The sequence below is a fragment of the Lipotes vexillifer genome, unplaced genomic scaffold (assembly GCF_000442215.2).
Source record: "Lipotes vexillifer unplaced genomic scaffold, Lipotes_vexillifer_v1.1 scaffold926, whole genome shotgun sequence".
Taxonomy (NCBI): domain Eukaryota; kingdom Metazoa; phylum Chordata; class Mammalia; order Artiodactyla; family Lipotidae; genus Lipotes; species Lipotes vexillifer.
Window position 1 is genome coordinate 1,243,307 of NW_006798085.1, and position 15,670 is coordinate 1,258,976.

The window sequence follows — 15,670 nt, forward strand, 5'->3', positions numbered from 1 at the left end:
TAAAAGGATAATAAAATAATATTATGAACAAATCTGCCCACAAATTTGATAACTTAGATGAAATTGGCTAATTATTTGAAAGATACAATCTATCAAAACTCATATAAGAAATATATAATCTGTATATATAATATGTAAAGGATAACTTGCTTATATATTAAAGAAATTGACTATATTATCTGAATAAGCCTATATATATTAAAGAAATTGAATCAACAGTTAATAACCTTCTAAAATAGAAAGTACCAGGCCCAGATGGTTTCACTGGTGAATTTTACCAAACATTTAGGGAAGGAATTATACCAATTCTCTACAACCTCTTGCAGAAAACAGAAGCAGATGGAACACTTCCTCACTCATTCCATGAAACTAGCAGTACCCTAATGCCAAAGCCAAAGACATTATAAGAAAGGAAAACTACAGAACAACATCTCATTGAAAATAGTTGCAAAAAACCTCAACAAAATATTAGCAAGTCAAATTCAACAACATTAAAAGAATTATACACCACGACCAAGTGGAATTTATTCCTGGTGCACAAGGCTGATTCAATATTCAAAAATAAATTAACTTAATCCATCATATAGCAGTAGGCTTAAGAAGAAAAATATGATTGTATCAATAGATGCAGAAAAATCATTTGACAGAATCCAAGATCCATTCATGATAATAGCTCTCATCAAATTAGGAATAGAGGGGAAATTCATCAACTTGACAAAAAAATCTACAAAAATATCTATAGTTAATATCATGCTTATGCTGAGAAACTAGATGACTTCGCCCTAAGACTGAGAACAAGGCAAGGATGTCCTCTCTCACCACTCTAATTCAACATCACACTGGAGCTCCTAGCTAACGCAATAAGGTAAGACAAGAAAAGAAAAGGCATACAGATTGGGAAGAAAGAAATAAAACTGTCTTTGTTTGCAGATGACATGATTTTCTATGTAAAAAATCCCAGAGCGTTGACCAGAAAGTTCCTGGAACTAATAAGCAAATATAATAAGGTTGTGAGATACAAGCCCAATATACAAAAGTCAATTATTTTCCTATACTAACAATGAACAACTGGAATTTGAAATAAAAAAAAACACTTTAGCACCAAAAAAAGGAGAAATATTTATGCATAAATCAAACAGAATACGTACAAGATATATATGAGGAAAACTCTGATGAAAGAAATAAAAGCCTAAATAAATGGAATGATATTCTGTGTTCATAGATAGGAAGACTCAGTATTGTTAAGATGTCATTTCTTTTTAACTTGATCTATAGACTCAATGTAACCCCAAGTAAAACTCCCAGAAAGTTATTTTGTGGATACAAAAACCTCTGATTCTATATTTTATATGGAAAGGAAAAAGACACAATATTCAACACAATATTGAAGAATAAGAAAAAAGTTGGAGGGCTAAAACTACCTGATTCAAAATTTAGCATAAAGCTATGGTAACCAAGATAGTGTGGTATTGGTGGAATAATAGACATATAGATTAATGGACCAGAATAGGGAGTCCAGAAATAGACCCAAACAAATATAGTTAACTGATTTTTGACAAAGGAGCAAAGGCAATCCAATGGAGAAAGAATAGTTTTTTTGACAAATGGTGCTGGAACAAGTGAACATGCCCATGCAAAAAAGAATCTAGACACTGTCCTTATAACTTCCACAAAAATAAACTCAAAATTGATCACAGAACAAATGTAAAACAGAAAACACTAAAATTCCTAGAAGGCCCCCAGGCTCCCAGCATCTGGGCAGGTGGACCCCGGCTCTTTACAATCAGCTTCCGGCCAGGGCTTGCCCTGTGCTCTGGTCCCTTGCCCCATAGCCCCCCAGCTCCTGGGGCTGCTGCTCTGGCCTGCACACCCCCATTGGTGACAGACCCATGGAGGAAAGAGGGGAACTCAGCCTGACCGGTGCCAAACAGAACACCAGAGTGTGGCTGGTGAAGGTTCCTAAATATTTGTCACAGCAATGGGCTAAAGGTCCTGGAAGAGGTGAAGTTGGGAAACTGTGGATTGCCAAAAATCAAGGAAGGATGGAGGTGTCATTTACTTTGAATGAGGCTCTTGCAAATACTTATGATATTGGTGGAAAATCAGCTTCAGGCAGTGCTCCTAGAGTACATATATTTGTCTTGCAAAGTGTTGGGGGACAGCCATTAACAGTGTCTAATAAGAGCTCATCGGATAAGCTTTCACTGGAAGGAATAGTGGTACAAAGAGTTGAATGCTGACCCACTGCCAGTGAAAAGTACATGAGATTAAAGAGATTACAAATAGAAGAATCTTCCAAACCTGTAAGGCTATTACAGCAACTGAACAAAGTTGTGACAACCAATTACAAACCTGTTGTTAATCATCAGTACAATATTGAATATGAAAGGAAAAAGAAAGAAGATGGAAAACGAGCTCGAGCTGATAACACATTTTAGACATGCTGTTTTCAGCTTTTGAGAAACATCAATATTATAATCTTAAGGACTTGGTGGACATCACAAAACAGCCTGTGTTGTACCTGAAGGAAATCTTAAAAGAAATTGGTATTCAAAATGTAAAAGGGCTCCACAAAAACACATGGGAGCTGAAGCCAGAGTACAGACATTATCAAGGAGGAGAAAAGAATGATTAAGCACATTCAAAGCCTGCCTGCTAACAGAACAACTAAAGTGTGATGAGCTAAGCAAATGGCCTTGATACGTGAATCCTTGAGCACCATCTGTTACAGGGGGAAAATGAATGGTACTATAATTTCTCTAGGTAAATTTTTAAAACAATAATTCTTTTAATTTTTAACAGTTGAAATGAAATTTTATTATTTTTTAAATTTAATTAATTTTTTTATACAGCAGGCTCTTAGTCATCCATTTTATACACCTAAGTGTATACACGTCAAACCCAATCTCCCAATTCATTAACTGCCACCCTCACCCCATGCTGCTTTCCCCCCCGGTGTCCATATGTTTTTTCTCTACTACTGTGTCTCAATTTCTGCTCTGGAAACCAGTTCATCTATACCATTTTCTAGGTTCCACATATATGCATTGATATACGATATTTGTTTTTCTCTTTCTGACTTACTTCACTCTGTAAGAGAGTCTCTAGATGCATCCACGTCTCTACAAATGACCCAATTTCATTCCTTTTTGTGGCTGAGTAATATTCCATTGTATATATGTACCACTCCTTCTTTATCCATTGGTCTGTCAATGGGCATTTAGGTTTCTTCCATGACCTGGCTATTGTAAATAGTGCTGCAATGCACATTGGGGTGCATGTGTCTTTTTGAATTATGGTTTTCTCTGGGTATATGCCCAGTAGTGGGATTGCTGGGGCGTATGGTAGTTCTATTATTAGTTTTTTAAGGAACCTCCATACCATTCTCCATAGTGGCTGTATCAATTTACATTCCGACCAACAGTGCAAGAGGGCTCCCTTTTCTCCACACCCTCTCCAGCATTTGCTGTTTGTAGATTTTCTGATGATGCCCATTCTAACTGGTGTGAGGTGATACCTCATTGTAGTTTTGATTTGCATTTCTCTAATAATTAGTGATGTTGAGCAGCTTTTCATGTGCTTCTTGGCCATCTGTATGTCTTCTTTGGAGAAATGTCTATTTAGGTCTTCTGCCCATTTTTGGATTGGGTTGTTTGTTATTTTGATATTGAGCTGCATGAGCTGCTTGTAAATTTGGGAGATTAATCCTTTGTCAGTTGCTTCATTTGCAAATATTTTCTCCCATTCTGAGGGTTGTCTTTTCATCTTGTTTATGGTTTCCTTTGCTGTGCAAAAACTTTTTAAGTTTCATTAGCTCCCATTTGTTTATTTTTGTTTTTACTTCCATTACGCTAGGAGGTGGATCAAAAAATATCTTGCTGTGATTTATGTCAAAGAGTGTTCTTCCTATGTTTTCCTCGAAGAGTTTTATAGTGTCCGGACTTACATTTAAGTCTCTAATCCATTTTGAGTTTATTTTTGTGTATGATGTTAGGGAGTGTTCTAATTTCATTCTTTTACATGTAGCTGTCCAGTTTTCCCAGCACCACTTATTGAAGAGACTGTCTTTTCTCCATTGTATATCCTTGTCTCCTTTGTCATAGATTAGTTGACCACAGGTGCGTGGGTTTATCTCTGGGTTTTCTATCTTGTTCCATTGATCTATATTTCTGTTTTTGTGCCAGTACCATATTGTCTTGATTACTGTAGTTTTGTAGTATGGTCTGAAGCCAGGGAGTCGGATTCCTCCAGCTCCACTTTTTTCCCTCAAGACTGCTTTGGCTATTTGGGGTCTTCTGTTCCTCCATACAAATTTTGAGATTTTTTGTTCTAGTTCTGTAAAAAATGCCATTGGTAATTTGATAGGGATTGCATTGGGTAGTATAGTCATTTTCACAATATTGATTCTTCCAGTAGAGGAACATGGTATATCTCTCCATCTGTTTGTATCATCTTTAATTTCTTTCATCTGTGTGTTATAGTTTTCTGTATACAGGTCTTTTGTCTCCCTAGATAGGCTTATTCTTGGTATTTTTTTTTTTTTATTGCAATGGTAAATGGGAGGGTTTCCTTAACTTCTCTTTCAGATTTTTCATCATTAGTGTATAGGAATGCAAGAGATTTCTGTGCATTAATTTTGTATCCTGAAACTTTATCAAATTCATTGATTACCTCTAGTAATTTTCTGGTGGCATCTTTAGGATTCTCTACGTATAGTATCATGTCATCTGCAACCAGCGACAGTTTTACTTCTTCTTTTCTAATTTGTATTCCTTTCCTTTCTTTCTCTTCTCTGATTGCCATGGATAGGACTTCCAAAACTATGTTGAATAATAGTGGTGAGAGTGGATGTCCTTGTCTTGCTCCTGATCTTAGAGGAAATGCTTTCAGTTTTTCACCATTGAGAATGATGTTTGCTGTGGGTTTGTCATATATGGCCTTTATTATGTTGAGGTAGGTTCCCTCTATGCCCACTTTCTGGAGAGTTTTTATCATAAATGGGTGTTGAATTTTGTCAAAAGCTTTTTCTGCATCTATTGAGATGATCATATGGTTTTCCTCCTTCAGCTTGTTAATATGGTGTATCACACAGATTGATTTGCATATATTGAAGAATCCTTGCATCTCTGGGATAAATCCCACTTGATCATGGTGTATGATCCTTTTAATGTGTTGTTGGTTTCTGTTTGCTAGTATTTTGTTGAGGATTTTTCTATCTATATTCATCAGTGATATTGGTCTGTAATTTTTTTTTTAGAGTATCTTTGTCTGCTTTTGGTATCAGGGTGATGGTGGTCTCACAGAATGAGTTTGGGAGTTTTCCTTCCTCTGCAAATTTTTGGAAGAGTTTGAGAAGGATGGGTGTTAGCTCTTCTCTAAATGTTTTTTTTTCTTAATAGATTTATTTATTTTTATTTATTTATTTTTACCTGCGTTGGGTCTTCATTTCTGCTTGTGGGCTTTCTCTAGTTGAGGCAAGCGGGAGCTGCTCTTCACTGTAGTGGGCAGGCTTCTCATTGGGGTGGCTTCTCTTGTTGCGGAGCACAGGCTCTAGGCGCGTGGGCTTCAGAAGTTGTGGCACACGGGCTCAGTAGTTGTGGCTCATGTGTTGTAGAGCACAGGCTCAGTAGTTGTTGTGGTGCATGGGCTTAGTTTCTCCGTGGCATGTGGGATCTTCCTGAACCAGGGCTCAAACCCGTGTCCCCTTCTTTAGCAGGCGGATTCTTAACCACTGGGCCACCAGGGAAGTCCCAAAGATTGCATCTCTTCTCTAAATGTTTGATAGAATTCACCTGTGAAGCCTCTGGTCCTGGACTTTTGCTTGTTGGAAGATTTTTTTTTTTTTTTGTGGTACACGGGCCTCTCACTCTTGTGGCCTCTCCCAGTGTGGAGCACAGGCTCTGGACGCGCAGGCTCAGTGGCCACGGCTCACGGGCCCAGCCACTCCATGGCATGTGGGATTCTCCCAGAGCGGGGCACGAACCCGTGTCCCCTGCATCGGCAGGGGGGGGGGGGGGGCGGGCGCGGCCCGCGGGGGCCACCGGGGGTTTTAATCACAGTTTCAATTTCATTACTTGTGATTGGTCTGTTCATATTTCCTATTTCTTCCTGATTCAGTCTTGGAAGGTTATACCTTTCTAAGAATTTGTCCATTTCTTCCAGGTTGTCCATTTTAACAGCATAGAGTTGCTTGTAGTAGTCTCCTAGGGTGCTTTGTATTTCGGCAGTGTCTGTTTTAACTTGTCCTTTTTCATTTCTAATTTTATTAAAACAGTAATTCTTGTATAGTTGTTTAAGTGATTTCTGAGGAAAAAGAACACATTTATAGACTTAACTTGATTTAACCAGATTATTCATGATGGGCTTAGGGGTTGGGGTTGAAGAAGGTTTTTCTTTTTAAATATTAACTTTTAAAATGTAAAATTAGGAAATGGGGCTTCCCTGGTGGTGCAGTGGTTGAGAGTCCGCCTGCCGATGCAGGGGACGCGGGTTTGTGCCCACATGCCGCGGAGCGGCTAGGCCCGGGAGCCATGGCTGCTGAGCCTGTGTGTCCGAAGCCTTTGCTCCACAATGGGAGAGGCTACAACACTGAGAGGCCTGAGTACCACAAAAAAAAAAATATATTAGGAATTGTTTTCTAAATGAGGACTCCCTGTCCTTTTTCTCTCTGAGGAATTGAAGTAATACAGATTCAAAGTGAATGGCATAGCAGGAAAAAAGTAGTCAACTACAGAAACTCTCAAAAGGAATTAAAAAGCCAAAGTTCCTTATTCTGAAACAAAACAAACAAAACAAAACAAAAACCCCCCTAGAAAATAACATATGAAAAAAATCTACCTGACCTTGGGTTTGGCAGTAGATTTTCAGGTAGAGCTCCCAAAGCACAATCCATGAAAGAAAAAAAAATTGTTAAACCTGGACTTCATTAAAATTAAACACTTCTGCTCTGAGAAAGATACTGTTAAGTTAATGAAAACACAAGCCACAGACTTGGAGAGATTATTTGCAAAACACATATCTGGTAAAGGACTCGTATCCAGTATATAAAAAGAAGACTTAAAACTTAACAATCAGAAAACAAATAATCCAATTAAGAAATGGGCAAAAGATTGAAACAGACACCTCACCAAAGAAGATATATAGATTACAAATAAGCATATGATGCTCAACATCATATGTCATTAGGGAAATGCAGATTAAGCATGAGCTAGCACTACACACCTACTAGAATCGCTAAAATCCAAAATACTGACAATACTAATTGCTGGCAAGGATGCAGGGCAACAGGAACTCTCATTCACTGTGGGTGGGAATGCAAAATAGTATAGGCACATTGAAAGAAAGTTTGGCAGTTTCTTACAAAGCTAAACATAGTCTTACCATACAATCCAGTAATCATACTCGTAGGTTTGCCCAAATTTGTTGAAAACTTATATTCAAACAAAAACCTGCACATGAATGTTTATAGCAGCTTTATTGATGATTGCCAAAAATGGGAAGCAATTAAAATATCATTCAATAGGTGAATCGAAAGGGGCTGTGCCCTGGTGGCACAGTGGTTGAGAATCTGCCTGCCAATGCAGGGGACACGGGTATGAGCCCTGGTCTGGGAGGATCCCACATGCTGTGGAGCAACTAGGCCCATGAGCCACAGCTACTGAGCATGTGCATCTGGAGCCTGTGCTCTGCAATGGGGGGCTGCGACAGTGAGAGGCCCGCACACCGTGATGAAGAGTGGCCCCTGCTTGCTGCAACTGGAGAAAGCCCTCGCACAGAAACGAAGACCCAACACAGCCAAAAATAAATAAATAAATTTAATAATAATAAGAAAAAAATAGGTGAATGGATAAACAAACTGTGGTCCATCATACAATGGAGTATTATTCAGCAACCAAAAGAAATAAGCTATCAAACCACACAAAGACATGGAGGAACTTTAAATGCATATTGCTAAGTAAAAGAGGACAGTCTGTGAAGGCTACATACTGCATGATTCCAACTGTGTGACATTCTGGAAAAGGCAAAACTGTGGAGACAGTAAAAAGATAAGTGGTTGCAAAGGGTTGGGGGAGAGAGAGTATATGGGGACTATTTCTGCTCAATTTTCCTATAAACCTAAAACTGCTCTGAAACACAGTCTATTAACTACGAAAATAAATTTATAAAACATCCACTAGTTTAAAAGCAACACCGAACTGCATATAGTTCAACATAGACCTCTAAGCCCTGGCTCTATATCCACTATGTCCCCTCCCCACCCTCTTCCATACACCTCTTGCCTCTGTACCTTCCTTCATGTCATACCCTCTGCCTGAAGTGCCCTTCTTCAGTCCATCTTTTTCTCAGTGCCCACTCATTCTTTAAGACTCAGCTCAGGCCACAATTCCTTTGTGTTCCCCTAATAAACTATTGCACCTATCAAATTATAATTTTCTGATTATGTGATTGTTCAATTTACTAAATTTTTAACTCCTTGAGGGCAAGGGCTATGCCTTATTCATCTCTGTATCTCCAGCACCTAAAGCATATCTTTTATAGTAAGTGCTCAGTACAATGTTTGTTGAATGAATAAATGAATGACTGAAGGAAGTGGACAAAGATTCTTCTGACTCCAAGTTCATTGTACTTTCTACTGAATCATAGTCATGCTAAGAATACCAATAACAGCATCAAAAATTGCCAGTCAATTTACAGAGTTGTTTTGCAGACTAAATAAGTGAAAGTGATGTGCTCATAGTAGGTACTCAATAAACGTTAATTTAATTTGTTCTTTGGTTATATAGGTAGTAGGCTCCCCACTTTCATGCTTCCCTCCCTTTATATAGAGAGCTACACCAGAGAACTGGACATGGCCAAGATTTCTTCAGTGATAAGCAATAAGGAGGAAAGTAAGGACAATGGCTGGCAGATGAGGATTGGTAATTTTTATGAAGAAAAAAAAAAAGAAAAACAACCTTCAACATACTCTGTATCTTCAAATCTTATAACCTTAAGAGTTTACTTCATGTTCTATCTCACGCCATAAGAATTGTAAACAGAGAGAATGCACAAATACATGTGGCAAGTTCTATACATTTGAAGAAGATGGAAGCCATTAGCTTCAAAGAAGAGTGAGAATTTTGAATGAGCACCACATGGAATGCCCATGTTCAGAGCCCAGATTACAGTTCCAACATCTGCTCTAAGCATGACAAAAAGCCAAGAAAAGGTAGGGCTGTGCAAATTGATTTCCACCCCACCCCATCACATCCCAATCTCTAAAGTATTTCCGATGTGAGAAGGCTTGCATTCTTCATCCAAGGATTTCCTCTCTAGCCTTTGCTGCAGAGGCTCATGCTTGAGGCCTCAGGCTCCACAAAGCAATTGACTCCATGAGTTAAGTTATGATCAGCTGTGAAACTTTTCTGGCTCAGTTCTGGTTTGGTTTGGGAAAGACTAAAAAATATTGTCAAGAATATCAAAATATTACTGTGGTTCAGGCAACACTAAAACAGTCACACTAACTGCTGACATTTTAGATGCCTAATGGTCTCTCAAAGTTCCATGAAGTATAGATTCCTTCATGTCACCAGAGATGTTCCCAAAGTGACAAAAACGTATGTTTTTGGTAAAGAAATATTTTGCGACATCAAATCTTTGTCACTTTCATGGTTAGGATGAAAACGCCAGGCCTAAGAGCAGCAGTCTGTGAGGAGGATTGTAAAGATAAATGGAATGGATTGTGTCGTCTAGTGCAGTGTTTTTGCACTACGTTCCAGACAGTACCAGGGTCCTGTGTGATATTAACAGATGTCCTCAGGAAAAGGATGCTTTGATCAAAAAGAGTTTGGGAAAAAATAGGGTTAAGGAAAAATAAACAGATTTCTTCACTGAAGACTTCTCAAATCTTTTAATACACGAACGAGAAATGTGACTCTCCAGAGTGGAATATGAAATGCAGCATTTCCCAAATCTATTTGGCCAGAGAACGTTTTTCGAAAAAGACGTATCTATCTCTTGTTGAATTAATGTTCTGGATTATACTGTTTGGTAAATACTAAGATTGTGGAAAGAGCTTGAGCTTTGTTATTCTTTCAGAACTGGGCTGGAATTCTTGTTCTAACATTCAATACCTGTGTGATCTTGGGCAAGTTACTTCACTTCTTTGAATTTTTTCATTTATGAAAATTGGGACAATTATATCTACCTCAAAAGAAATGCCAGGAGGATTAAGTGAGATATTGCACAGTACTTAGCACAATGCCTGGAACGTATAGGTACTCAAGAAATAGCGGCTATAATCATCACATTCATTTCTCATCATCATTATTATCAAGCCATATCTGTGCCTGACAGGCGTACCAAACAGCTTCAAAATAGGTCGGGCCTGAGGACACAAATGGCTATATTTCTGACTGCTTTGGGAACTGAGTGTAAGAAGAGAACTGGACTAGCTGCCTGGAGATAGAGCTCCATGACTTATTTGCTGTCTGACATTGTGCAAAGCACTTCACCTGTTTGCATTTCTCTCTCCTTCTGCCAAATATAGGAATGGACTAGGTGACCTCTTACTCTAAAATCCTGTGAACTTCAGCTCTAAAATGCTGTATAAGAGATTTATAAATTTATTGTTGAAGAAATCTGTGATACAGGTTAAATCCAATTATAAAGTATGGTCCTGTATAACAAAGCTATTTTTATGATCCAGCAGATGGCTGGCAGAAACAGTGCTTTGTCAATCTGGTTACAATGAACTCTGTATAGTGAATAATTCTAACAATTGCTTTCTCTGATCCTTGGCCCCATAATCGTCATGCTTTAACATTGCTCTAATCAACTAAAGAAATTGATTATGTGTTGTTTTCTTTGTAGACACAGAGAGAGGAGCTGAGTTAAGCTAAGCTATAGAATTTCTAGCTGAGACGTTTATGTCCAATTTCATTATTTTAGAGCCGAGGAAACAGGACAGGAGAGCTTAAGTAACTTGTCAGGGGTCACACAGCCAGTAAGTAGCAGAGCTTTGAATGGGTGTTTGGACTAAATGATTCATCATCTAAGAACTTAGACATATCACTGCAAACTCTCATTCAGACCATATATAACAATGTTAAATGAAACCAGAAATAGCTATTATAGAAACTCTACTGTTTATGCTTCTCAACCAAGTAAGATGTGTGTTTGTCATTACCCTTTATCCCTGCATTCAAGCCCTCTTCATAGGATGGTCCCTCTAATTGCATGGTGCATGGTGACACAACTTAAAGTATGATAACCTTTGCTGCAGAGCTTCAATTAAAGTTTTTTTTAATGTCTAAATACATTACACCCTTAGTTACCTTTAGATACATGCACAGTTCCTTCCACAAAGGCCTCTATTAGTCAAGTATGTCTTTTTCATTTTGAAACCACATGGCTTAAAAAAAATTTTAAACTAGGTTAACAGAGAAATCTTACTATGAATAGCAAAGGTTAGCCTTCAGGCTCTTGCTTTTCTCTACTTATATACTCTCTCATGAGTATATTTATTTCCAGGGCTTCAACACTGATGGAGAATCATACTTCCTAAATCACAGCCCATGTCTCCAACTACCACTGTGACATTGCCTCTTGAACACATTCCTGTTTCTTGGAACTCACGTGCTTCAGACTGAACTCATCTTCTAAGTAAGTGGTTCTCAAATCTGGCTGTACATTGAAATCACCTGGGAAACTTCAAAAACTCTCAATGCCTGGACCCCACCCCTAGAGATTCTGATGCAACTGGTTTGGAGCTGGACACGGACATGAGAATTTTTAAAAACACCTGGGGTGATTCTAATGTGTGGCCAAGCTTGAGAACCAGTGCTCTAGGTAAAGCCTTGAGTGCCACTTCCTTCATTTCTGTTAACGGTAGCACCATTCTCCTCTTCACTTGGGCTTGAAATCTGGGGCATTCAACCTTCAGCTCTGGGGATAAATGAGATAGAAAGAAAATCAAATTTTTGAAAGTGTGAGGTGCTAAGAAAATGCAAGAAATTGTTGTATGCAGTATGCACATGAATCATATGGATTGCTTTAGCAGTTGAGATGTGTTAACTCATTAAACATGTTAAAGGTTATACTGACAATTTATCATCCTAACCTTTTCGTTGGGCAAAGCAGAGGAATGAGAGAGAATCTGATCTGGTGGCATGACATAAATCATCAGAGCTATCCTATCCTCCTGGGGGCAGGTCAACCTAATCAATGGGCCCAGATGGCTGGTGCCATGTGCTATCCCCAGAAGTAATTTTGTCAGCCTTGCTAAGGGTGGGCGGATCGTCCTCTGGTTCCCTTTCATTGGGGAGGAGTGCAGCCATGACTGCTGACCAGCCAAACCACACATAGCAGTTACATTGAGAACCACACGTATGCAACATGGCTCTTGACTTGGTCCCAGAATAGTCCGAGATGGCTAGATGCTGTCCTGCTGTGCATATAGTATCCCTTTAATCAGAGACAAGGCTCAACCTGAGTCACATTGGATTCTTCTTATAACAGGACAAACTGGGAACTTCCAATGCTCAGTTTGTGTACACTCTCTGGTCATTTACATTAGTACCTGCCCTAGGATGGAAGTGCTACGCAATACTTTAATTTAGGAAGAGCCAATTCAATTTTATTTTTTTCCCAAAAAGGGTATACCTATCTGGCTTCACCTGAGGTTATCCTTCAACATGGAAAATGTGAGCTTGCTTTTCTATTTTCAGTATTGCCACCCCAATTGTGCATGCCATGTTCTACACATTGTATTCTGCAGAACTTTATTCCAGGAAACACATTTTCCTTTGCAGGGATATTGGATACATTATTGTAAGCCACAGAATTGCATTCAAGCTCCAGCTCCACCACTTACTAAGTGCTGTAATGACACAGAGAAAATTGCTTCATCCCTCTGAGTGCACCCTCATTTGTAAAATGGGGATACTACTACTTACCTTAGAGAGTTTTAAGGATTATAAAAGATAACATAAATAACATGTACAAGACATTCTTTAGGCACACAATAAATATAAGTTCGTTGCAAAATTTCATAAGCATATAAATTTAATTCATCCCCAAACCAAGAAAACAGAAAGCTCAAATAACCAAGACTTTAATCTAAAAAAATTAGTGTTCAGAGTGAAAATCCTAAGGCACAGCAACATTATGAAATGGTCTTGAAGGATTCAGCTTCCTGTACAAAGTTCTTTTCTTTTCAGTTCTTTCAATTATATTCAACTCATAAATGTTGTTTGAACACAATATGTTTAACACTATATTTGTACTACATGAAACAGACAATATAAGACCTGGCCACCTTGGTGATCTCTCAAATTTGTCTTATCTTTTCAATCAACTATCTTGGGTTTTCTATCTATAGAATCATATCTGTAAAAATAATGATAGTTTGTATAATTGCTCAATAGTTAACACTTCTTATTTCAGTTTCTTGCCTCATTGCATTGGCTACAACTTCAAGAATAATGTTGAAGGGAATTCCCTGGGGGTCCAGTGGTTAGGATTCCATGCTTCTACTGCAGAGGGCCCGGGTTCAATCCCTAGTTGGGGAACTAAGATTCCAAAGCTGTGTGGTGTGGCCAAATACATAAATAAATTAATTTAAAAAAGAGAATTAAAAAAAAAGAATAATGTTGAACATCAGCAGCTATAATGAGCATCTTTGATTTGATTTGATTTTGGCAGGAAAGTCTCTAATATACTTGCCAGTAAGTACTATGCTATTTCTTATAAAGCACAAGAAATTCTTTATCGTATTAAATAATACCCCTTTATTTTATTCCTAGTTTACTAAGAAGTATCAGAAAATGGTGTTAAATTTTTATCAAAACTATCTGAACTGATCATATAACATATCCTTTGAGCCAATGATGTAATGTGATATTAAGAGATTTCCTATTATTCAACCATCTTTGCTTTCCTAAGACAAACCCTACTTGGTCATGACATGTTATACTTTAAATATTTTGCAGGGTTTGATTTGGTAGTAGTTTATTTAGGATTTTTTTATGTGAGACGTCTTTAGTTTTCTTTTTGGTGCTGCTTTTTGAAAGGGTTTGTTATCAAGGTTATACCAATTTCATTAACTGTATTGAGAAGTATTCCTTCTCTTTGTTTACTTTGCAGGTTTATAGAGCAAGGGAAGTATCAGTGCTATAATATCTTGATTTGGGCCTAACTCCTTTTATTCCCTAGGATGTCATTGGGTGGTTTTTCTCCATGGTGGAAAAAAATGTACAACAGCTTTCATTTAAAACATTTACAGCTACTCCTGGTTTGTAGCACTTGCTGGAGGGACAACTGATATATAGTCTCAGTTTTTTTGTAACAGTTTACCCCACCACACTAACTTAGGAAAAAGTCCATTGATCTCTTCTTACGTGTTTTCTGTGTATTTTCATTTCAGGTACCAATGTCATTGACTCTAGAGGGAAAGATGAGAGATATGTGGAAGGAGGAAGGAGATGGATTGGCTCAAGGAGCATGAGAAATGAAGTCTGGGAGGTTATCTCTGGGAAGGTTTGCTTTATGGTAGAGATGAGCTTAAATTGATCTTTGGAGGAGGGCTAGTTGCCAGCCAAGATGACTAATTGAGGAGTTGGAGAAATAAATATAATTTCAGTATGTATCACCATCAATTCATATTTACAGAATAATTGGCACGCCTTCACTTTTTTTTTTTTTATGGTACACGGGCCTCTCACTGTTGTGGCTTCTCCCGTTGCAGAGCACAGGCTCTGGATGCGCAGGCCCAGCGGCCATGGCTCACGGGCCCAGCCGCTCCGCGGCATGTGGGATCTACCCGGACTGGGGCACGAACCCGTGTAACATGCATCGGCAGGCGGACACTCAACCACTGCGCCACCAGGGAAGCCCACGCCTTCACTTTTTAAGGCACAACTGTAACTGAAACACACTTCTTTTTTTTTTGAAAGGATTCTATTCTTATTTTTTTTAAAAAAATCTTTATTGGAGTATAATTGCTTTACAATGGTGTGTTACTTTCTGTTTTATAACAAAGTGAATCATTTATACATATACATATGTCCCCATATCTCTCACGTCTTGCATCTCCCTCCCTCCCACTTTCCCTATTCGATACCTCTAGGTGATCACTAACCACCGAGCTGATCTCCCTGTGCTATGCGGCTGCTTCCCACTAGCTATCTATTTTACATTTGGTAGTATATATAAGTCCATGCCACTCTCTCACTTTGTCTCAGCTTTCCCTTCCCCCGCCCATATCCTTAAGTACATTCTCCAGTAGGTCTGCATCTTTATTCCCGTCTGGCCCCTAGGTTCTTCATAACCATTTTTTTCCTTCTTTTTTTTAGATTCCATATATATGTGTCAGCATATGGTACTTGCTTTTCTCTTTCTGAATTACTTCACTCTGTATGACAGACTCTAGATTGATTCACCTCACTACAAATAACTCAATTTCGCTTCCTTTTATGGCTGAGTAATATTCCATTGTATATATGTGCCACATCTTCTTTACCCATTCATCAGTTGATGGACACTTAGGTTGCTTCCATGTCCTGCCTATTGTAAATAGAACTGCCATGAACATTTTGGTACATGACTCTTTTTGAATTATGATTTTCTCTGGGTATATGTCCAGTAGTGGGATTGCTGGGGAGTATGGTAGTTCTATTTTTAGTTTTTTAAG

General features: G+C 38.4%; 1 protein-coding gene and 1 pseudogene across 5 annotated transcripts in view; one reads left to right on the plus strand and one right to left on the minus strand.

The window, feature by feature from the left end:
- Nucleotides 1–15,670, minus strand: part of EDA (ectodysplasin A) — a 406,119-nt gene that overhangs the window by 24,343 nt on the left and 366,106 nt on the right. The gene's annotated exons all lie outside the window — the stretch shown is intronic.
- Nucleotides 1,890–2,635, plus strand: LOC103071174 (general transcription factor IIF subunit 2 pseudogene; annotated as a pseudogene).